A 25,226-nucleotide genomic window follows, 5' to 3' on the forward strand; every position below is an offset into this window, starting at 1 on the left:
AATTTAAATATATAACTTGCTTTTAATTTAAATATGTATCAGATATTCTATTTGCTTGTTGTTTTGTTTCTAGTTTACATTCTTGTTGCTAGTTTCCTCTCCAATTAACACATCCCATTTCCTTTTTTGTCTCCTTATCTTTCTACATAATTTCTTTTCACTGGTTCGTCTTTCTTGTCTTCCTTCTTTACTTTTTTTGTATTTTTCCTCTCACAAATACTATTGATTTCATTTCCTTCCCATGCTATAGATATCGTTGTTTTTTAATTTTTTATATTTATACAAAGTAGAAATTATAAAAGTGTCGCCCCCCCACAAAAACTGCATTATTTTTTTATTTTTTTTTACACAGTGATCACCACTTATCAAGGCCCGGAAGCCACTCAGGGATAAGGGTTATTGCAAGTACATTACGTTAGTGTGGAGATTTGATGAAGTGTTTACTTAAGGGGGCGGTTCATTAGGAATTTCTTAACGATTGACTTGAAGACATCCAAGTTGTAGTCCGGTGGGAAGCAGCCAGACAGAACAGAGTTCCACAGGCGTGCAGTTCTAAGTAAGAAGCTTTGTTCATGGAATCCGCGTTTTGATATAGGCACAGATATAGAGTGGGGGAAATTTTTCACAGTGGATTAAGCTAGACGGGTGTTTTTCGTGATAGATTTGCGAGGGGGGGCCAGAGATTTAACGCTTTTATCGAAAAAACAATTCAGGTGATTTAAGTGGGTAGTAGAGCTGATACCTATTCAACGTAGCCGCCTTCATCATCAATCACCGCCGCGACCCGGGTTTGAAACTTGAAGCATTTCTACAACCGAGGTCGGCAAATACTTGACGAATGCCGTTTATCAGGCTAATTTTGGTCTCATAAGAAGCTTATGTCAGTGAGATTCTCGAAATATAAACAAACAAAATAGCCCAGCAGGTTAAGGTCGGAGAGGAGGGAGGCCAATGAGAGAAAGGTACAAGTCGTTGCACTCCTTCTGGGGCAAATCCTGGATCGTTTTGGAATATGAGGCCGGCGCCGAGTCTTGCTGCAACACCGAATGTGTGCTCGCAGCACTTGATTTCACCAGGGCATCACCCCGCTCTTTAACACATCTAGGTAAACCTTAGTGTTAATTTTTAAGCAAACTTAAATGATTTGAGGTGTGTTCATGTTGACCGCACTTGAAACCACATCAAAGACCGGGAATGTTCTTTCATCACACTGACCACGTTTCTGTAATTCGTGGCAATTCATCGACGCATTTTAAAAGTACTGGAAATGGTTCTGTTAAGTATGCACGTTTTTTTTTCTAGGATTCTAATGTCCGAAGTGAACACATGTTGGTCCTAGGATGAAGGTGTATGTAATCCTGATATCAGATTGCAAGTCCCAAATAGATCCCAGTAATGCATTAAAATTGCATGGATTAGATCTTAGTTATATACAAGCTGATGCAATTGGAAATAAAATGTGGCACAGTTTCAAGCTGAAAATTGGTGCTAAAACCCACACAGAACGATAAGTTTAGTTGCTGAATTATAGGATAAACGAGATGGGAGAGAAAGAGAGAGATTAGAGGTCGCTAAATGTAAGTCGTACGAGGGCGCAATGGATCTTTAAGTCTAATCACACACTTTATCTACACACAGTAAAACCATTCTGACAGATAAGCCTTATATTATCTGCATTATATAAAAAAAACACCAATATTCATATATCACAGATATCAATTTAGCCACGCCGAATTTTATTTTTTGTTGTTGTTTTTGTAGTTGGTATGTTGCTTATGGCTTCGCAAATTGGCTATTCAGTGCGGAAACATTTCAATCCCGCTGTCCAGATCCGACGTTTTAAATGTTAACAATACGTTATAAAGCCACAGAAGTCGAGACAAGAATACACCGATGTTCCATTGGATAGTCCACGTCGTATGCTTCATTGCGTCTTTATATTCACTAAATTGAAATCGGGGCTGATTTATTTTAGAAATGAAGACAGTGTATTGCTATAAAATTATCCAAGTGTAGTCTACGTCCAAATCTGTTTGTTACTTTTTCTCGTTGTGCAACGTTGTCTTCATTTCACTTCCTAAACAACTTTCAATTCGCCTCTACGTTTCCTCTTCTGCTCGACAGATTTCCACGCCGAATGCTCGAATAGATTACTTTAACTATCTCTCCGAAGTTCTTTGACAAAACTAGTTAATATACCTTCTTGTCCAATCATACGGCTTGTGTCTCTTAATTTCACAGGTTCTGGGGTTTTGCGAGACGACACTATACTTTTGTTTTAGTCTACGGTTCCTTTTTTTTGTATGAATTATTTCAGCCACATTGGACGAGATTATTCGAGACAATTACCTCACATTTTGTCTCTTTACTGTTCAGCACTCATTTGTTGAGATTATACGTGGTAATTACGCTTGAAACAAAGCCCAAACGGCTATGCTTCCGGCTCTATCGTATAATAACATATTACGCAACAGTTATTATAAGTTCCTTTTTTGTCAAAATACAGTCTGACTTTAGCTTGATTATCTTCGGCGATCCGTCTATCCTACATGGACACTCATTAGTCAAACATTATTAAACCATTATTCAATTATTATACACTAATTATTCAATTATTATTCAATATTTGCCTGTAATATTTGCTATTTTTTTAGTTCGTAAACTGAACCATAAAAAGTGCAGTCCCTTACTTCTAAGTAACGTTCAATATCCGGGAACTTTTGCTCATTATCCAAGTTTTGTAGGTAACTTTCAGATTGTCCAGTAACACATCATCCGTAAAGTGTCTCCTCTATTTCTAAATACGAGGATTATAAGTACCTTAAATACTGCCTAGATACTTATTCTTCTACCACAGCGGCAATGCACCCGCAGATTTTTTCTCTCATAAAGCATTTAGTCCCAGAGTGAATAGATTATAGTTCATTAATGTCAGGGATATTACTTAAGCAGCATTTCTTGGCATTAATTAAAATTACATTAAATATACCTATCCTGTGTTCGACATTAGATGTATTAATATCCAAGTAACAAAATACAGAAAGAAAAGATTAGGCACGGTTAAAAAACATCTAACAAATAAAAATAAATTATAAGTCATTCAGTATAGCTGGTGATAAGAACTGCATATGCCTTCGTTTTTAATTTTTTGTTTTAGAAATAGTAAACACAACAACACACTGTCTCTTTTGCACTCATTATATTCAACATCACTTTTTCCCAAACTCCGGATGAATTGTCAATCACAAACTACACAGAATCTTACAACAAACATCTTCTTAACGTTGATAGAAAGTTAGAGTTGAGTTTTTTTTCGGTTTAGTAGCCCCGTAATAAAAGGTCTGGACACATTTTGTATTATAAGCCGAGAAACCATCCTTGAATAGTTCGAATATAAAATTACAAAAATAAAAGGTGCCCCTGTGTACATGTTTATTATAATTTTAATTTAAAGTTATTAAGCTACTTGCTTTATCAACTGATAACCTATAATAAAAGATGTGTCAGAAATGTTTCCCACATTTTGAGATGTAACTATCCAAGTCGCTCGTACATTTTCCTGAACAATCATTAATTTTTATAGGTAGAACTGAATGTCGGTGTGTAGAATTATTCTGACTCCTCAATCAAAGAATCACAGGGCAAAATGCACGTTTCCGAGCAGAACATGTAGAAGACTAAGAAACAGAAAGTCTCACAGCTAGAAAAATCTCTAACATTCGAGCTATCTGTCCCCTTCAAGGTTGCTTTAATTTAAGTGCACAAATTGTAGCTCTGAAATTCACAAATCGTAGTTGTATTCATTTTCTAGCTCGAATAGCAATGCTGTCCTAATTTTTAAGGAACTCAAAAAGCTCCCTGGGAAAAAATTTCCCCAATAAATCACGATGTACAACAATCCAAGCCGGATGAGGGACCTGGAAAAACATTTGTAAGTTATTAGCTAAATGCAAACATTTATGGCACATGCATAACTTAATTAACACCATATAATTGAAAGTTTATAATGTGGGAGGCATTTTCATGTATAAATTAACAGAGCCCTAATGCCAGACCATCTGTCTGACATAAAATATAACATTCTGGTTATCCGGGATCCAGGCGGAACACCCTACAGCAACTAAAGGTATAACTGACAGAAAAGGCAAGGAAATTCGACTGTGATTGAAAAAGAGAAAAATATTACTACAACACGGCTTACAACTTTCAATTTTTCTTTTCAAGTTTTCTCTCTCAGTTTTGTTAACGCATGCGTCATTCCTGATCAACAATATTGATTGTCTTTCTTTCTTCACTTTTAACTTTTTGTAAATAAAAAAGCCGGACTTTACGATGCCAAATAATATCTGCAATGTTTTCCAGAAACCAACAAGTAAAAATCTCAGTCTAGAGGTAAACAAAGAATAGAGAAAAAAAGTTCTACTCGTGTTCCGTTTGTAAGAACTTCATTATTTCCTCAGTGCGTAACCCAGATTATCTCAAACATCATCCACGTCTCTACGTGTTATCGAACGTGGACGTCGTCTTTAATGTAATCTCATTTTTAATATCTTTGTTTCTTCCCACCAGTGACGTAACTTCGCGTGTATTTGCATAGACAACAGCGCAATATTTAAGAAAGTGCAAATGTTAAAAAAATTAAATATGCACATTTAAGTCAATTAAACGTATAATTCCTAAGAATGCGTGGCTAAGATCAATCAGCATTTTAAAAGAGCAGGGTCCACTCAGAACAGTATTCAGCTAGGCCGTTTAAAGAAGCTACGCGCAGATGCTGAGCGTCATATACAAATGCTTTGCTTTCTTTGCGAGATCGGCGTAGGAGTTCTCTTAGCATTGCTGTGGAGATTATAGAAGTTTAGGCTCAGCTTGTTAGTGTTCAGACCATACGTCCCAAACTACATCCAATTGGTGTGTTGGCTGCCACCTTAGGAGAAACCACTTTTGAAGGCAATAGACGGAAAAACACGCAAAGAGTTTGCTGAAGACATGTCCAGAAAGCCAATTGATTACTGGAACCATGTTCTATGGTCTGATGAGACGTCATTTAATTTGTTTGGTTCTGATGGCCTTAATCATGTGTTGCTGCGAGCAGGTGAGGAGTAAAAATATGTGTGGCATGGCTACCGTCAAGAATGATGGTGGAAATGTCATAGTCTGGGAATGCAATGGTTCTGCAAGTATTGGAGAGTTACATTTCATTGAGGGAGACATGAACTTTAACATATACTGTAAAATACTGCAGCAGGTCATGATCCCCTAACTACAGAAACTGGTTCGCAGAGCAGTGGTCCAGTATGACAATGACCCAAAACAGATATCCAAGAAAAACATTGCTTTACTGAAGAGGCTGGCGGTAAAGTTATGGACTTGCCACGTATGTATGCAGGCTTGAATCCAATAAAACATCTTTGTGGCATCCTTACGCAGAAGTTTGTGTTGCGCAAAGTCTCAGCTATCCACCATCTCTGCGACAATGTAATTGAAGAGTGGAAGAGCATTACAGTAGCTACATGTAAAGCGGTAGTATACTCCATGCTCAGGAGAGTTAAGGTAGTTTTAGATAATGATGACGGCCACACAAAATATTGAGAGTTGACATGTTGTACACTTATAGTGGCAACTTTTCGTAAGTGGTATACTCCTTTTTATTGCAATGGGTTTAGCTTTTAATGATTTTATTTTAAAATATTTTGAGGGGGTAAATAAGTTTACTCTGTTATATATGCTGCAGACGGACTACTTTACATTGTGTCAAAGAAATTATTGTTTATGTGCTTTCCCATGGAGAGATATACTTTAATATTTGAAGAAATGTGAGGGGTTTACTCACGGTTTTGCTACACTTTATATATATATATATATATATATATATATATATATATATATATATATATATATATATAAACACACACACATACACATATATATGTATATTTGTGAGTGTGTGTGTAAAATGGGTTAAGAATTCATCGAGACAAAATGCATATTTAAATGAGTGAGGGCACCAACAATTATTATGAACTTCTTTTATAATTTGGTATTTAAATTTTTTTAATTATTGATACAATCTTTGTATAAAGTTGTGTTTTTAAAGCATCCTGCTCTTCTCAGCAGGATGCTTTAAAAACACAACTTTATCCAAAAATGCAATGCTCTTCTTCAAAAACGTAACGCTCTTCTTTTGTAAAATCTTTAAAATGAAAAATGTTTTCAATGTAAAATAGTTTTTCTTTTCTCCTCACCATTCTGATGATAGAAGATAATGCCAAGCTAAGCAGATATGTGTGCTTCTAAATGTTTCTAAATATTATCATACTTGAGTGCCTTCTTTCCCTCTAATCGTTTATTGTATTCAGTTCATGGTCGTTGAATATTGTTGGTCTTTATTTTATAATTTTATTTATTCTTTATTTACTTGCGTGCAGGTGTAGGGGGTTGTGTTTGGTCATATAAGTGTGTTCGTGTCTGCGTGTTCGTGTGTGCTTTCATGTGTGTTTTCTTGTATTTGCATGTGAAATATAAGTTCTCTCATGAATTAACTCAGTTTAGTATTTATTTTTGATTGTCATTTAATTTTGATGCTTAAATATTATATCCAATAGAGATTTACGTTTTAGTTTGTTTTGATATCTTAAATGATTATGGTTTGACTATTATATGCGAACAGCTCATTATATGACTAACTTTAACATTCCGAATACTGAGATGATCTTTGTGAGGTTAAAGTTAGAATTTCCTGAACTGTTCTCGGTCCACCCTTCTATATCTATGTAGAAGCATGAACTATTAACAGTCCAGGACACTCTAATGATTTTATTTGTATTATACTCTATTAATTAAAAGCACTTGTTGATAAAACGTCTGTTGATATAAAGGCGTCATATTTATGAATGAAAGAAGGTATTTACCAGTGTTCATATCTGCTTATCTCCGCACGATTGTAGAGTAAGACACAGGATTGGTTTTAAGTGTATAAAAATCCCATACCCCCAAAACGCTGCACTCTGGGTAAGCACAAGACTAACAATTGTCTCAGTTATGAAAATGTCTCCTAATACCTTGAAACTGAGCTACAGAATAGTGGCTAAGATCAATCAGCATTTTAAAAGAGCAGGGTCCACTCAGAACAGTATTCAGCTAGGCCGTTTAAAGAAGCTACGCGCGTCATATACAAACGCTTTGCTTACTTTGCGAGGTCGGCGTGGGAGTTCTCTTAGCATTGCTGTAGAGATTATAGAAGTTGAGGCTCAGCTTGTTAGTGTTCAGACTATACGTCCCAAACTACATCCAATTGGTGTGCTTCGCTGCCACCTTAGGAGAAACCACTTTTGAAGGCAATAGGCAATAATCTTAAACCATTACTATATAGAAGCCCCAATATTATATAGTAATACATACGAACTCTGCATTAATCAAAATGTCATATGGCGTATTATAGGATCGGGCAATTCCGGTTGCCCTGCTAGTATATAATATATACACGGAGGAAGAGAAAGGAAAAGAGATTTTGTATACTATAGCGAAAACCTAATAGCTAGCCGCCTTGCACTCTAGAATGTATTGTTACCACAAACACTACAGAAACACTATATACATTAAAATGGATACGTATCAGATACATTAGAAGCAGCCAAAGCAACGCATTATTACAAAATAAACAGATATTTTGTTTGGAATTTATATCGAAATTAATAAATATATTTTGAAGATATACTTCATCATCAGCATGTCTTTCTTTTCTTTTTTGTGCCATGTTGTTGTTATAGCATAGTATCAGTAGACGGCCGTTGTGAATTTCAGCGAGGAGAGCAAGTTCAATAGGTTAAACAGTGATGGTCGGCAGTGCATCTGTCGACAGAAGGACGAAGAATTTAATCCAAGGTGCAACATTTTATGCACTAAATGTGTGGAGGTTCATTTTTGGTATGGGGTGTTATAAGTTCCAATAGGCTATGGCGTATAGTTCGCTTGGAAATTTGGAATTAATTCAACTTAGTACACTAATATGTTGACTGAACATTTTATACGCATCTTCGGCCGGAATTCGGTTGACCATATCGTTTTCATGCAGCATAATACCCCCATTAAAACATTTGGCAATGCCAAGAGATTCCTGTAAAAGTACGATATTCCGTGCTTGACTAATACAAAGGAACACTCAAAATATTGCCGGATGCCTAATTACAAAAGATTATGTTACACAATATTAACCAGTTCATTGTGTTCCTGTTGCGTTTTTGTTGCATTAATATTCTAAAGTTGCATTTAAATAAAAATTTCCATTGTGCGTTCTTTTTGCATTCTCCATTTGAAGTGTATGTCTTTTTAATTTGTACGTGAAATTTTGGATTCTTCCATTAAAAGTCAAATTAACAGAAAAATAAGAACCAAATAAAATGAAGTATAGCTGAAACAACAAATGCTTGTTTATATAAACGGGCCTAATAGTTCTCTAAATTATCGTATGGCACTTGTTGGCTCACATTTCACATAGTTATATCTATCCCATTCTGTTTACTTATTTGTCTGTATTTATTACATTAATCTTTTTCTACTACATTAAAATGGCCTTATATATATATTTCTTTAAGGTTCTATATATTTCTATATATGCTCCTATATTTCTCTATTTTATCTATCTGACACGATGCCTATCTCAATATTGTCTATGCTAATTGATTATATTGTTACGGGTGACACGATTATCTATTTTTACTTCAGTTCTAGCTTCGTCCCGTTTCTCTGTTTCTACTTATCTCCGCTCCTCTCTGTGTTTATGTCACAGTTTTTCTAACGATTTCCTTCCCTATCTTTGTTTTATCTTCTTCTTTTATTTCAATTACTTTTTCTCTATATCATTTAGCCTCTCCGTCTATACCACTCATTCTCTATCTTTCTCTTAATCTCTTTATCGTACGCTCTTTCTCTCTTAAAATATAAGCGCGCGTTCTCCGTTCTATGATCAATAAAATGAATAAATTATTTGGCCGCGGAACCGTTTAATTTCAAAGCGTAAAGGAACTCCCTGCTTTAGGGGGAACCAATATATTGTGGACTTCTTGATACTTGTTCAGCAGTATTCATTTTCTAGATTGTCTGAAATAACAGTGACCTGAAAAAGCGATGTACTTGTTATCTTTTTACGTTTAAGCTTATCAATTGGTTATAACAACGAATAACCGATGTGCCTCGGGCACAGGATCAATTTGTTTATCGTTGATACTCAACGGGCTGTAGTCTTTAGTGAAAAACATATTGCATTTGTATGATGGGGTCTTCTGATTCAAACTGGACTGGCAAACAGAAAAAAGTGTATTCATATTTATTGAACTGGTCTTCATATAATTTTCGTCATTTTATTCATTATATTGACATACATTGTAAAGTGTTTGGCTTGCATCTGTGTGATGAATATGCAAAGAAACATATAGAGCGTATAATCCGCCATATATATATATATATATATATATATATATATGTGTGTGTGTGTGTGTGTGTGCGTGTATATGTATATGCATTCATCTATATACATATATATATACATATATATATATATATATATATATATATATATATATATATATATATATTCATGCGTATATTTACATGCATGCATATTGTTCGTTTATTATGCAAAATTTATTGTTTACATAGGTGCATCTCTGTTTCAGTAAAATCTCAATTCAGGGTAAAACACTGCATCAGACTAAAAAAAAAGGAATCGTTATAAAAACTAGTGTCAATATTACATCGTTTTTTTACATACGAAATTTAAATCTTATTAATAGGCCCACGTATCTATTTTCAATAATAGCAACCCGACTTTCGGGTCATATAGATCATCTATAAACAAACAAATACGTAAATCAATTAGGAACCTGATAAACTAAAAAGAGATGAAGGAATAAAAAATAGCGAGGAATTAAAAAGTAAATTAAAATAAAAATTAACAAAATAAAAAATAAAAAAAATAAATATCTGTCAATACGAAGTCGCCAGTAGCAAATACAGGACAACTATAAAAAAAAAAGTAGCGTATAGGTCGTAGCGATGATTAAATTATAAACGTACTTTAGATCAACTCAAGATAAGTAGCTGCAACATTAATACAATTCTAACATCTCCCAACTTCCAAAAGCTTACGCGCTGCAAACATCACTCACCCATCTCCCTACTTTAAAAACTAGAATATTAAATGAATAGACAAATGAAAAAAAAAGAGACAAAAATAAATAAAAATAAATAATAATAACACATGTCAAAAAAAGTCGTCACCAATAAAATATATACAACCATAATAACAGCTTAGGTTATATTAAATTTTAAATCAAGAAAAATAAATAAACGCCCAGCTTAAATCATCACCTACCAGCTCCCTACTAATTACCCCTTAAACATGAGAAACAAAATCCATTGGATTTACATATAGGAAACAAGACACTGGCGGCATATATATATATATATATATATATATATATATATATATATATATATACAAACAGGGAAGAACTGGTGCTTTATGGATCAGAATCTATTTTATATACCACTTCTTTCTGGCTGGGTTTAATCATAAACGTATGTTTTAACTCCTAACTTCAAGTGATTCCATACGTAATCTCTAGTAATTTCGACACACACACACACACACACACATACCCACACCAACACACACACATACACACCAAATATATAATATATATATATATATATATATATATATATATAAAGAGAGAGAGAGAGAGCGGAGAGAGAGAAGAGTGAGAGAGAGAGTCATACATGCAGCCAGGGGGACAAATGCAGAGAAATTCTAAAATATATATATGATAACGACTTTGTGTTGCTTATTGTTTTATATACCAATATCCTGTTTATTTAAGATAGCTAATCAATCAGATTAATGATTTTTTTTTCTTCTGTGTGCTGAAGTGTTTATATACCAATGGACGTGTTTCGGGCAAAGAACGGTTTGCCTGACATATACTTCTAAATGTATTGGTCTGTTTTCTACAGTGTGACTTACTTTTTCTTCTCTGGGTACTTGATTATAGTCACCCACGCATACACAAATACGTCCGAAACTTCATCTATTCCTTTATATATATATATATATATATATATATATATATATATATATATATATATATATATATACATATATATATATATATATATATATATATATATATATACATATATATATATATATATATATATATATATATATATATATATATATATATATATATCAGGCGGGCCGGCATTGCCCGGTCGGAAAGTACGCTTAGATCCGATATTTAGATAAATGTAAATTTCGTCTTTATTATTATTATATTATTTTGTACCGCATGTATAATAATGATTTAAAAGAAGAAAAAATATTTCTGGGCCACAAAGGAGAATCGAAACTAAAACGTGTACCTTACGATTTACTTTGTCTTTTGGCGTTTCCCCGTATGTCTGAACTATGGTGACATGTTTGATGCAAGGTTAAAAATTAAAACAAAAACTAATAACTATTAGGTTACGCATGCATATGTGTAATGTCTCAGTCGACCTTTCCCTGTCAAATTCCATTTTTTTTTAATTTTCACATTTTGCACTGATTTTTCAAAGCTAGAACACTAATATATATATATAGATTTGCATGGTTAGAATACCCTATATATTATGTTTCTTTGCTGTAGACCAAAAACTGACAACTTAAAGACTGACGTGCATAAAACTTTCTACAATGCCTCTCGTTTTCATTTCTCCATATTTACATTAAAAGGAAAAAATGCTTTAATGTCTGGAACCTCGAAATCAACCATATATCTCTTTTATGTGTACACGATGTTAGTGACAGAGGGAAGAGGAGAATTGTTATAATTGGCTACTTTTTATTTTTAGCTTTTTGCATATTAAGTAAGAGGCAAACGTTAACGATAATATATATGTATACCTTTATAGGTTATCATTTGTTTTATTTATTTTGTGTGTAACTCTTACATCTACGTCATTGACGTTTAATTGTTATGAGCTTCCATTTCTTATAATAAATACATTTATCAAGAATTCTTCATAAGTTTTGGTTTCAGTTTCTATTTATGATGATGGGGTTCCAGTAATCTATTTTTTATAAACAATTTTCTTAATAATCTACATAAGTTTTGGTTTCGCTCAAGCCGAAGAAACGACGTTCGAATCTCTCAACTGGCGTTCATCGCGGTCCACAAAATATGCAAACATTTCTCCTGTGTCGTGCATGATTGCAGCTTGAAAAATGAAAGCAAACATGGTGATTTTTTAATAAATTATATGAACGCATATACATCCACTTGTTTAGGTCATATCGGTTGATATTTTTTACCGAATCGTCTTGTCGTGAACATTTTGTAAATTTATGAACTACATTTCCGCTCGAGGGCACGTACTTTTTCCTGTCTGAGATTGGCATCAATTCGGATATGGCTTAATCCACTTTAACTGAAATCATTTTTTTAATGATGTATATGTATATGTCTGTTTCTCTTTTAGATAACCCGCAGTCGTTTGATGAGAGATGACAAACTAGAATTCTTTCGTAATTAGCATTTTAATTCATAGTGTCTTTTGTGTCGTGGATTGGAAGTTCAGCCTGCATAAGATTGACAACTAGAACTGACATTCACTTATTACTTTCTCCGTTATCCTTCAGTTGATTACGGACATATTCTTGACTTTGGTATGCCATTTCATTTGCTTACATTACATGCATGATATAAAATCTGCTAAGCATTTAATTAGTACTCAGAAAATTACTCAGAAAATGACTACATTCATCAAGATAACAAAATTAAACCACTTATGCAAATAAGGATTGTGTACGTATACTCATTTACACATAGCCGGAAATACACGGGGAATAAAGTCAAAACATTACAATAACTCATTAAATAAATTCTACAAATAAGTAATAAATGATAATAATAATAATAAATAATCATTCCCATCGAACACGCCTCTTATGTTTTTCAAGAACACCAACATATAAACAGCAATATAGAAACAATAATTAAAATAAAAGTATTTATTCACCACAATTACGAAAGAAATATTGTTTTAGGAAAAAACATAATTATAAATAATAATAAAATGATGTAATAATAATTAAAATAATACACTATTCGTTTATACATAAAAGCATGACCGTTCATTTAACTCGAAAGTAGATAGATGCGTTAACTCAATATCTTCTATCAATATTCATAACATAAACTAACAGCTTCTAAATCATATTTTTAATCGAAAATTTATACGCATCAAACAAATGTTTTATTTAAAATCTGCGACCTGACCTGAAATGGAACACGTACATCAAGTCTGTTGCCAAATTCCCTAGAAAAACGAAAGGATCCTTTTACCGCCCCAGATAATGATGCAATTCTTTATCTTTATGAAATTCAAGTACGTGCAAGGATGGGGTACTGCTTTTACATCTGGACAGGAGCTGCTAAAAACAACCCATCCTGCCTTGAAAGAGTACAAAATAGGCTCTGTGGCTTACTGGGGGAGCCCTTTTCTCTTCCCTGTAACCTCTCTCCAACAGGAGAGATGTTGCGAGCCTGTCTTTGCTTTATCGTTACATCCAGTGCAAGTGATCGTCTGAGCTCCAATCCCAGGCCCCCCTTCATCAATCTTTCACGAAAACACCCGTCTTTCTGAAACCACAGTCAAAAATTTCCCTACTCTTTATCTGTGCACGAACCAAAACGTAGATTCCATGAAAAAAGCTTCATTCTTAGAAGTGCAGTCCTGTGGAACTCTCTTCCGTTTGGCTGTTTCTCACCTGACTACAACCCGGATGTCTTCTAGTCCAACATAAACAAATTCCTGCTGAACCGCCCCTTAAGTAAGACACTTTATCAAATCTCCAATAGTAACTATTGTACCCGCAATACGCCTTATCCCCGAGTGGCTTCCGGGCCTTGATAAGTGGTGACCACTTTGTAAAAAAATAGAAGCTATCTGTACAAAATGCCACAAAATAACTCTGTATAGAATACCGACACACCAAAAATTTCCTAGGTTATTGACGCGGGTTGTTGCGAAAACTAACAGATTAAAACACTCCTCTCATGTAAGTTTTGGTTTCCTGTAAAAAAGTACGGACCCCCAGTAACTCTCGGAATAATGAGAAACCTCGATACATGTAAAAATGTCAATTTTCTTTTCTCAATTTTCCGGTTTTTTGTTTTTTTTTGTTGGAATATTATTTAGTAAGAGTCAAATACAAGCAAAGATACAACTCATATATATATATATATATATATATATATATATATATATATATATATATAAATGTAAAGTTGGTTCGTTCTAAAGAAATAAAACCATGTTTATACGTTACCAATTTATTTGAAATTTTCAGACAACCCATTTTTAGAGTCGAGGTATGTTTTTATGTTATTAAAATAAATTTACCTAATTAAAATTAAAATATTAAATAAAATAAATATATTTATTTATCGTTTCTGCGAATATGTTCTGTTGATAAAACTGAACTTCCGGTTCGATTCATTTCACAGCCACGAATTGACGAAAGGTTTAATTTTCTGTTAACTCGATAAGTAAAAAAAACAAAAAAAAACATATTTCATTTGTTTATCTTCCATTTTTTTTAATGTACACATCTTTTCTTTATTATATAAGGCCAAAAAAAAAGTTTGTTGCTTGCTTTTGAGTTTTTTTTATATATAAGATTACTCATGCAGAGAGTGATCCGTGCTGAAATAATGTTATTATTTAAAAAGTCATTCTTAACATGGGGAGGTAAGGATGTTTTGTACCTATTCTGTACTTTAACCTTACAATTGAATAAATAAATAAAAAATATATCGTAAAACGTTATTTAAACGTGGAAATATGATTTAAAAATAACGCCGCTCTCTGCATTAGCACCATTTTTATTTATTGTTGTTGTTTCACGAATTTTCGGCCAACTATTCCTCTGGCCTTCATGAAAAGAGGTCCTTTTATAAATGTTCAGTAACTTTTTTCCTTTTATTATTCTTAAAGAGTAAAACTTTTCTTATTCATGAAAGGAGTTAAGCCTATGTAAATAAATAAATGTTTGTACACGTGACAAATTATCAATAAATGGTTTAGTTACTTTTTCAAAAAAAATGTTTGTAAAAGTGCGACAGGCGACGTTACGTTGTTGTACAAACATTACTCCCATGCTTAATTTCTATACTTATAGGTTTTTGGAATTGTTTTTCACTGGATTATTATTGATTGGACACTAATTAAACAGATTATTAAAAAAAATGTAAAAAAGAAATCATTATTTCGACATTTGAAAGTGGTGCTCACTTTTTAGTTACAACGTTCTGATAAATCAGTCACCCATTTTGTAAGCAATAAAAACGCGGGAAAATCAAAATCATAGAAAGTAAAAATAATGAGTCTCTACCGAATTTGTAAGTGAGAAATATATTTGTTTCTCAAAGAAAAAAAATAGAGAGAACAGGACTTTTTTTTATTGTTTTCATGAAAATAAAGTTTCGAGATTTTAAATTATGTTTTTTTTACTTATTTAGTCAGTTTGTGTTTTTTTTTAATTGTTTTTGTGGAAGGTGAGTTTTTTTTCAAAACTTTTGTTTTGTTTCTTTTTAATTTTTTTTAAAGTATGATAAATTTCACTAACATGCTGGAGAAATGTTTAATAATTTGGTATTTTTTTAGATTAGGTCCACCTCCACAATTTTCCTTTCAATGACGACATTTATAGGTTTCCGAGTATGCTGAACACGCAAATTGCATTGAAATTTTGCGGAAATAAATAGTTGTATTATGCATTGTATTCTTCGGCGGCCATCTTTTTACGTGCACACGCGCCATAAACAAATACACACACGTAAAAACGATGGCCGCCAAAGATTACAATGCATGATACAACTTTTTATATCTTGATAACTACTTATTTCTGCACAATATCGATGCGATTTTCGTATTCAGCATAGTCGAAAAGCATTTCAAGTCGTCATTTAAAAGAAAATTGAGGAGGTGGACCTAATCTAAAAAATTACCAATAATTTTTAATCCCGTACGCCTCCCGATACATTGCTTCGTCAACATGCGACCATTTTATATCTCCCGAAGACATTTCCGTATTTAGAAAAAAAAAAAAATAAATAAAAAGTGACCGATTTACCAGAACGTGGTAACTAAAAAGTGAGTATCCCTTTCAAATGTTGAAATGCTTTTTTTTTTCAATTTTTTTTCATAATCTGGTTAGTGTTCAATCAATAATAATCCAGTGAAAAAATGTCAAAAAACCTATCAGTATAGAAACTCCACCACGTAAGTAAATAAATAAAAAATGTTACGTGCGCATGCGTTAGCCTTGACTAGGGAGGTACTAAGGGAACGACCATTAAATAATTCTGCGGGTCGACATGGAACTAAACGCCCAAGGAGTATCAAAATAGTTTTCATGATCTGAATAAATTTTTTTCCCGAAAAGTGGGTGATCACTTTTCCATGTAAATTTAACTTAAAATGAGCACCAGTTTATGGCCACCTGAGGAAGGGGCATTTATTTTCGTGTTTATTGGCTTAAAGGTTTTTTTGACAAGGCAGTTTGGTACGCGAATGCATATTTAACAGTTTTCGTTTATGCTCACGCATAGCATAAACAAAGGCTACGTCTGTGAAATGGAAAATAGTCCCAGAGTTCAGGGATTAATACCATGCAAAAGAAATCAAACAAAAAGACATTTTAGCCAAGAAACACACAGAAAGAAACAAAAATAGCATCCATTTTTTTCTATCGAATTCATTTGCTGTTTTTATTGAAAACTATTTTCCCCCGGATTTTTGATATAATTTTCCATTAAGGGCTGTGCGTCTCACGTTCGTAAATAACACATTTTTTTTGTAGATTTTGGTGTGCTAAAAACGAATCTGCAAACCGTTTCCGTCGCAAAAAATAGTTTTTATGATATGAAGAAATTACTTTTTCGAAAAAGTGGCGATCACTTTTCCATGTAAATTTAACTTAAAATGAGCACCCACTTTCTAGCCACCTGAGAGAGGGGGGATTTTTCCCATGTTTATTGGCTAAACAGCTTTCGTCTATGCTTACGCATAGCGTAAACGAAGGCTACGGCTGTTAAATGGAAAATAGTCCCAGAGTTCAGGGGTTATTACACTGCAAAAGAAATCAAACAAAAAACTTTTTAGCCAAGAAACAGAAAAATGCCCCTCTCTCAGGTGGCCAGAAAGTGGGTGCTCATTCTAAGTTAAATTTACATTGAAAAGTGATCACCCACTTTTCGAAAAAGTAATTTCATGAATGTCATGAAAACTTTTTTTTTGCTACGTAAACGGTTTGCAGATTCGTTTTTAGCACACCGAAATCTACAATAAAATATTTCGTTATATATGAACGTGAAACGGGCCTTAAAGTAAAATAATACCGGATTTTTTTTAGCAGATTTGCCGTTTAGTTGTACAAATATCCTCAAACCAGGTAATCACTAAAAGGGATTTTTAAAAGTCGTCACCTGTATCGAGCAAAAGTTTAAACCCACCGATTATATGCCAGCCTACATCATGGTAACATATATTGAGTTAGTTCCTAACTATTTTTAGGTTAAACTCATTTTCCCAAAATTTTCCGAAACTTAACGTGTTCGATACAGTCTGCCGCCATTTGTATTTTTAAGATATACCAATAAACATTGAATGTTTTTGAACCGATTATACATTGCACAAAAACACTAAAATCTTATCCAGTTAGGTAGAACACTTTTCTTGCCTTTGATAACATTTATTTGTTATATATTTATTTTTTGACAACTTCTTTGTATCTGTGTTTAGTAATATAAACGCTTTATCTTTAATGTAACGTTTAGTCGGCTCGAAAAACAGTGTTTATTGGTGTATTTGAAAGCTACATATGGTGGTGGACACTGTTGATTACTTTAAGTTAGAGAAAGTGAGTTAAAACTAAAATACTATACAAAATACTGTCAGAAACCTATCCATTATGCCAGCCTATGTCATGGTAACATATGTTCGGTGAGTTTCAGACACTGTTTTGTATAGTTTTTAGTTTTCAACTTACTTTCCCACACTTAACGTATTCAACAGAATTCGCAACCATTTCTGTTTTGGGAGCAATTAAACATTTTACATTACATAAACACACTAAACAATTATCCAATTAGGTAGAAACGTAAATTACCTTACCTTTGCTTTCATTTATTTGTTTTTGGACGACTTTTTCGAATTTGTGTATAGTAAACCCCCTCCCCCCCACCATCAACCAAATATTAATTACTAAATCACATTTTTTAAAACAACAAAAAAAAGCATTTAGCGTTTCAACATTTTTGCTACGTTCGGCTTCATCCACTGATTGTTGGTCAAGTCCAAAACATGAATGATTGACAGAAACTCTCGAGGATCCAGATCAAATTCTGCAAGAGTACCATTTTTTTCAGTTTCGCCTTCTTTTTCACTTTTTGCAGTGGATTGCTGTACTAATATAAGACACATGCATTTTCTCTTTTATTAAATTGTTCCATTACACCGAATTGAGCCACTGCAACGCCTGGCAGGGTGCAGCTAGTATATATATATATATATATATATATATATATATATATATATATATATATATATATAGTGTTCTGTAGGAATTTAATAAGAATTATAGTAAATAATAATGACAGAAACTTTAAGAAACTTCTTTCTTATCGTTGAGCACTTCCAGATGTTAGATGTAATAAAGTCGGCGAACTTACCTCATACGCGCTGATAGTTACAGAATGGTTAGATCACTCTCTGACTGACGTGAAAAGCATTTAATAAAAATAAATGCATAATTTCAGCCATATCTCTCGGGGTTGAAGGTTGTCGAATGGTTCAGGTCCTTGCTAATGAAGCCAGCCAGCCATGACTTCTATTACCGGGGTTCGAATCTCTCGACTGGCGTTAATCGGGACACTCTGCACTAATGATTTTCGAAAGGATGTAACACTAGTGTCTGTAAGTATTTAATAATTATTATAGTATAACAATATATATGTAGGGATATGGTTGTTTATTAAATTTTCACCCGAAACCATACATAGTGTTATTTGGAAGTAGGGGATAATCTCAGGTGCGTTAGTTGCAGGGATACTATGTAGGAAGTTCAGCAGCAAGGTGTATGTTTACATTAAACTTGAACTTCTGCATGTCGGTACACTTGGAGAAGTAATAACCTGGGGGGATTCTAGAGTCTTGCAGTTCTGGGGAAGAAATTATTATTGTAGAGGTCTTTTTTACATCTAGCGATCGCTACGGTGTAGGGATGAGATATTGCTGCTTGACGGGTTTGACGATAGTATTTACGCCGAGGGAGTACAAAGGCTTGTACTTCATCGGATAATTCTCCATTAAAATACTTGTAAAACAAACAGGTGTGTGCAACATTTCGTCAGGGGGGACAGAGGTTGAACCTCAAATGACAGTTCAGCAGCCATTAGGTAGGCGACTCTCTTTTGAACCTGTCCGGAATTGAGAGACTAGTAGTAGAAGAACCAGCCTAAATGTGTCAGCAAACCCATATATGGGGCAATGCATATACATACATACATACATACATACATACATACATACGTACGTACGTACATACATACATGCATACGTATGTATAATCTGTACAATCTATTTCTTTTACTTCTTGTAGATGTGGGGGGGTGTCAGTGTGTGTCTCTGTGTGTGGAGGATGTTGTAATCTGAGACATATGATGATGTAGTCGTGTTGAACAACACCCTTAAGTACGACTCAGTGGTTAACATGCATTGGAACAATTTCCCAGATATGAAGTTGCGTTTAGTATCGACGTTTGGGAAACATATAAATAAATGGGTTTGTACAATAACTCTGTAGATTCTTTCATATTTACATCAGGGCGGGAAACTGGGAATATATATGAGTAACTAAGCTGGACCGCTTGGCGTGTTAAAATGCATTTCCGAAATGTGAGTCCCGATAAGTGCTTAGTATTAGTAGAGATTATAATATTTCTCATTAGAAATTATATATATTATAAATTATATAACCCAAACTATTTGCGCTGGGGAGGGTGAAATAAACTCGCTGCTATGGTTTCAATTGATCTGAAAATACAGCAAGGGGAGACTGTATTTCAAACATTTCTCATATGTTATATCTGCCCTCTATATAGGGCACGGGTATGAATATCACCAGTAACAAAATACTCCTTAGTCATTGGGAAATTTATTTGATGTATGAAAATTAAAGATGGAAGATATAACCATTCAAAAATATTTGGAATCAAGTCTCCTGTTGCTGCTATTTCAGATCATTTGAAACCAGAGCAGCAGGTTTTATCTCCTCTCCACTAAGGTTAAATGTTTGGGGGGATATCAAATATTTTGTAATTTGTATGCAAAACTAGGAAAACAAATGACTATTAATTTCCTAAATACGAGTCGTGTTGAGTGACCAATATTGTTAGTAATTGTAGAATCTCCCATTAAAAATAAGCATACATATATATATATATATATATATATATATATATATATATATATATATATATATATATACTATGTGTGTGTAAGTATGTAAGTATGCATGCAATTATATGTACATGCATATGCATATACGTGTGTGTGTGTTTACAGAAACGTCCACATTACACACACATATATATATATATATATATATATATATATATATATATATATATATATATAATGTATCTTGTAAATAGCCGTGCAATTTATTTCAAGAAGCGACACCAGAACATGTATAAAATATCGAGCCCTACGCGCGTTTATATATGAAAGATTTATTTTGACAGGCTGTTGTATTTGACTTCTTTAAACAGAATAAGTAGCCTCTGCTTAAATCGCAGACCTCTACTTCATCTGAGTTCAAAGAAATGCCCCGTGCAATCAATGTCATAGAAACCACCGACGATTGTGCATCACTCTTTCATCTCGCCTCTTGGCTTCTGTAGGTTAGCTATTGAAGGTCGAATTTTCTTAGCCTCATCGCATGATAGATATGTAGCTCGCTGTATACGTTGGTTCGCGAGCGCTGTTTTCATTATTTATCGCCAAACTGAATGTAAACCTGATTTCTCATTTCAGAAACGCGAGCTCTTTACTAGAAAACCAGCAAACATATATTGTTAACATTATCCCGAGAGGAAAATTCGTTTCGTAAGTCAATAATATAAAACGAAATGTATCTGCCTCGACAAGCGTGAAGTAAACCGTCCACAACTTCTTATAATGTCCATAATCTTAGATGAGCACGAGTTTACTGTAATACTAGTAAAATGGAAGAGCCGATGTTGATATAAATCCAAGGAATAAAATATTGGTTTGAATAACTGTCATTGAAATTATCGTATGTGTCTATGTTTTTTTTTTATGTTTTAAGCATGAAATTAATATAACCTGCTGTATTCCCCTTGTTAGAATTGTTTGTATTACTTCTTTTAGAACGTGATAGCCATATGACCTATAATAAAAGTTGTACTATAGATCGGCAGAAACCACAATCAACACCATTCTACATTTCCCTCTTTCAACCTCTTAATCATTAAAAGCAAAATGACAATAGTGAAGGATTTCAATTATTTACAAAATAGTTTGTTCCGTCAAACATGCAATTTTGCGGGATATATCTCTTTGTCCAGAACAAATACATGTGTACACCTACTCTGTAAATGCTTTCATGTTTATGCTGTGGCCGGAAGCTGAAATAGATATCAGTAAAGAAGGTGGTATAGTTCGCGCATTTGCTACTAAATTTCCAAAATATATGCGCTATATAGATTAGTAAGACAGTATATCCATCGAATGCAGAGAAACACTATCAATCAATAACGGATAAAAAAACAACGAGTAGAAATAAGAGATAAAGAAACACCAATGGTTCATAACTGCTTTCGTAACATTGATACATGGTCCTTGACATGACCTTAAGCAATACCCAGTGGTGAGGTCCCAGCTTGTGGAGTTTGGGAGTGTGGAACCACCCTTTAATTGATACTGCTCCTAGGTCCGCGCTGATCCGGAGTGGCAGTACCTGTTCGGGCCCCAACTATGAGTTAAATAGAAACCGACTTGAAAACAACAATATATTCTATTAAAAAATATTTCTTCAAAATCTTTGGATACGGCATGAAATAACCTGAAAAAGGGTTGATATGTCGTAAAACAAAAACAACCAACACACCAACAATGATACGTTCTCTATATTTGGCAATGGTAAGAGAAAGGGTCCATAGAGAAATATATCAAGCAATACATTTCGCTCATGTTATAACCCTCTAATTTAGAATAATAAATTAATCATAATTTATGATCGAAAATGGTGAAATTTGAATTTATTGTGGCATCAAGTACTTATCCCTATGAATAAGTAACAAATATACTATAATTTGTTGAAGTTATCATAATAAAGATCCATAAAAAAATTCACACTCTAAGTAGTTTTCGAACAAAATTGAAACCGACACACAAAGTGAAATAGGGATAAAAAATAAAGTTATTTATTTAAAAAAAAGTGTATTTTCCATGAATATATTTATACATTTTTTCTTTATTTAAATATACCTAATCAGGGAATAATACTATTTTTATAGCTATTATCGACAATAAGCAAACTTCATATCTGACAAAGCGTTTTCCCATAAACACATCTCGTCTTTGATCCACTCCGATTCTACAAGGATTGCGACATTTTAAACAAACTAAGATTTACAATAAAACAGACCACATCAGAAACTTTAAAAATACAGTGAACAAAGAAGAGAGATGGAAATACCAATTTCTTAAATACGTTATGCGCCCATTTATTACAGCATGGTCATTATTTTACTTTGAACACGCTAAATTTGCAAAGTTTATATTAAATAAATCTCGATACAGTCGTCTGTAGCTAGATTTCCGCTGAATAAGTACAAAAATCGCCTTAGACTCGAGGGAGGTTACTGGCCGCGAACATTTAAGTACACGCAAAGGGTCGCAGCCAAAGAGAATTTGAATGATAAGCGGCTATTGCGAAACGCAAATTAAGTGCAAAATTTTGGAAAGAGGTGGAAATTACTGAAAATTGAGGGAGACATATTTTACTCCAGAGAACACTACAAATTCTCAAAGAAAAAGCTATGTGACTACTCAGTCTATGTAAATAATAATAATAATAATAATAATAATAATAATAATAATAATAATAATAATAATAATAATAATAACAATAATAATAATAATAATAATAATAGCATACTTCATTTTCCGGTAGACAAAGAAAGCTTTCACATTTCATTTCTTTATAGATATACTTAATTATTTTAGGTGTATGCACTTCAAGATGATATTATTCTCTAAGAATCAAAATTCCTGTTGAAAGCCACCAATTTTTTTAGCAGAAATGACTAGCTTCAAAGGGAAATAATATATCACGATCAGGTTAAATTTACAAGATAAAAATACAAAAACTACGATACATCAAATACTCCCATTTGTGTTTCCTTTTCAGCACTATTTGCAAATGGACTTTAATTAAATCACGGAGAACTGAAAGCGAATCTCTGGCTTGCGTGGTACTATTGGTCTCGTTTCTACACACGTCAGCACCCCCCCCAGTAAAGGGGGGACGTCTAAACCCGCCCGTCGCCTTCTACGTCCAATCCAAATCTCGACGATTCAGCTAAACTGATCACGTGACTCACACACAATCCGATCAGCTGATCCTGACTTCCGGTCAGCGTGTGTCAATATAATTTACACACCTCCCTCTCCTCCTCTCTCTCTCTCTCTCTCGCTCTTTTGATCCACTTTCTAATATTCGATCTATCCTTATTTTCAAAAAATGTACGCATTTTTAAATTCTAGTACATTTTTTCTATATCTACACAACTACTTGGCTAAGAAAGATCAGACACCATAAAACAAAAAACGAAACTTCTTTTCTCAAGACTGGCCCTTTTCCAATTGACTTCAAAATTTCATTTTTTAGACCAGTATCTCTATCTGATCTCACTGGCATATTCCTTTTGCGTGTAGGTTAGTACCTCCTATAACTCACGTCAGCTGCTTCATCCAGCAACCCTAATGCCGTAAATTGGGATCTTATTTTACCTCTTTAGGAAATCGACGACTCTTCGTCCAAATGTGTCCTAGATCCTTTCTTCTGCATGGTTCTTCTATTAATTAGGGCTTTGTTTTCGTTTGGTAACTAACTTATATTTTTGGGGCATTCTGAAAGCTAATTTATCTTCGTGGTTGGCTTCCAAAGTTTTAAGGTATACCTTTTATCTACCAATTCATTTGGATTTCCCTGCTTGAACCTTTGGGAGTTGATGACGACTTAGACAATACCACCCTAAACTAACTAAACCCTTGGAGCAAAAAATCCTACTTGCGCACTAAATTCAATGTAATGGCCCGATTTTTGTGATTTTTCTTTTCTCTCATCAGAGCTTAAAGGATCCAATAAGGATATCCCACATTCGTGCGTCTCTAAAAAAATACAAGGTTATATCTTCCTACGTGCTTACGGTATATTTTACTTTTCTCTCACTTCATTATGCTATGTATGATTGGACTTTTGGATTCTCATAGCCCGTTTTTTCATAAGGAAATCTTGTATCTTTCCAACGCATGCTTTTTTAATTTATTGTGCCGAGACCTACCCTCTGTTCGAAGCCATTACATGCGACATGCTTTAAAAAGCACACTATATTGACGGTTCTCATCTGTATTTTTCTAATTAGTAACACACTTGTGATCATCTCCCTTGCAAGTTACTCTTTTTACAAAAAATGTTATGGGCATCATAAAAAAACAAACAAAAGCCAATTGTCAAAAAGATTTTTTTCTTTCGGCTTATCACATCTGAAAACTCTCAAAATACCAGTTTACGTAATTTATCTTCTCCCCTCTCTTAAAATTCTAAATTTTTCTAGGCCAACCATCTTTACCAATATCATCTTAGATTTCCTAAATCATTTCAATTCTAATGTAAATACCTTATAATGGCTACGCATTCGTAGAAAAATCCCACGAAAAAACGACAAACACAAAATTCTACAAGAATTTCGAAAATTAGAATAAATACTGACTGAATCTTTAATTCTTCCAAAACTTAAGAACTAGTTGACCATTATTCAACCCAATAATTTGTATTTTTATTTCTCACACTGTTTAAATCTTATTTCTTT

Source organism: Euprymna scolopes, chromosome 12, assembly GCF_053919585.1.
Source record: "Euprymna scolopes isolate OS-2025 chromosome 12, ASM5391958v1, whole genome shotgun sequence".
Taxonomy (NCBI): domain Eukaryota; kingdom Metazoa; phylum Mollusca; class Cephalopoda; order Sepiida; family Sepiolidae; genus Euprymna; species Euprymna scolopes.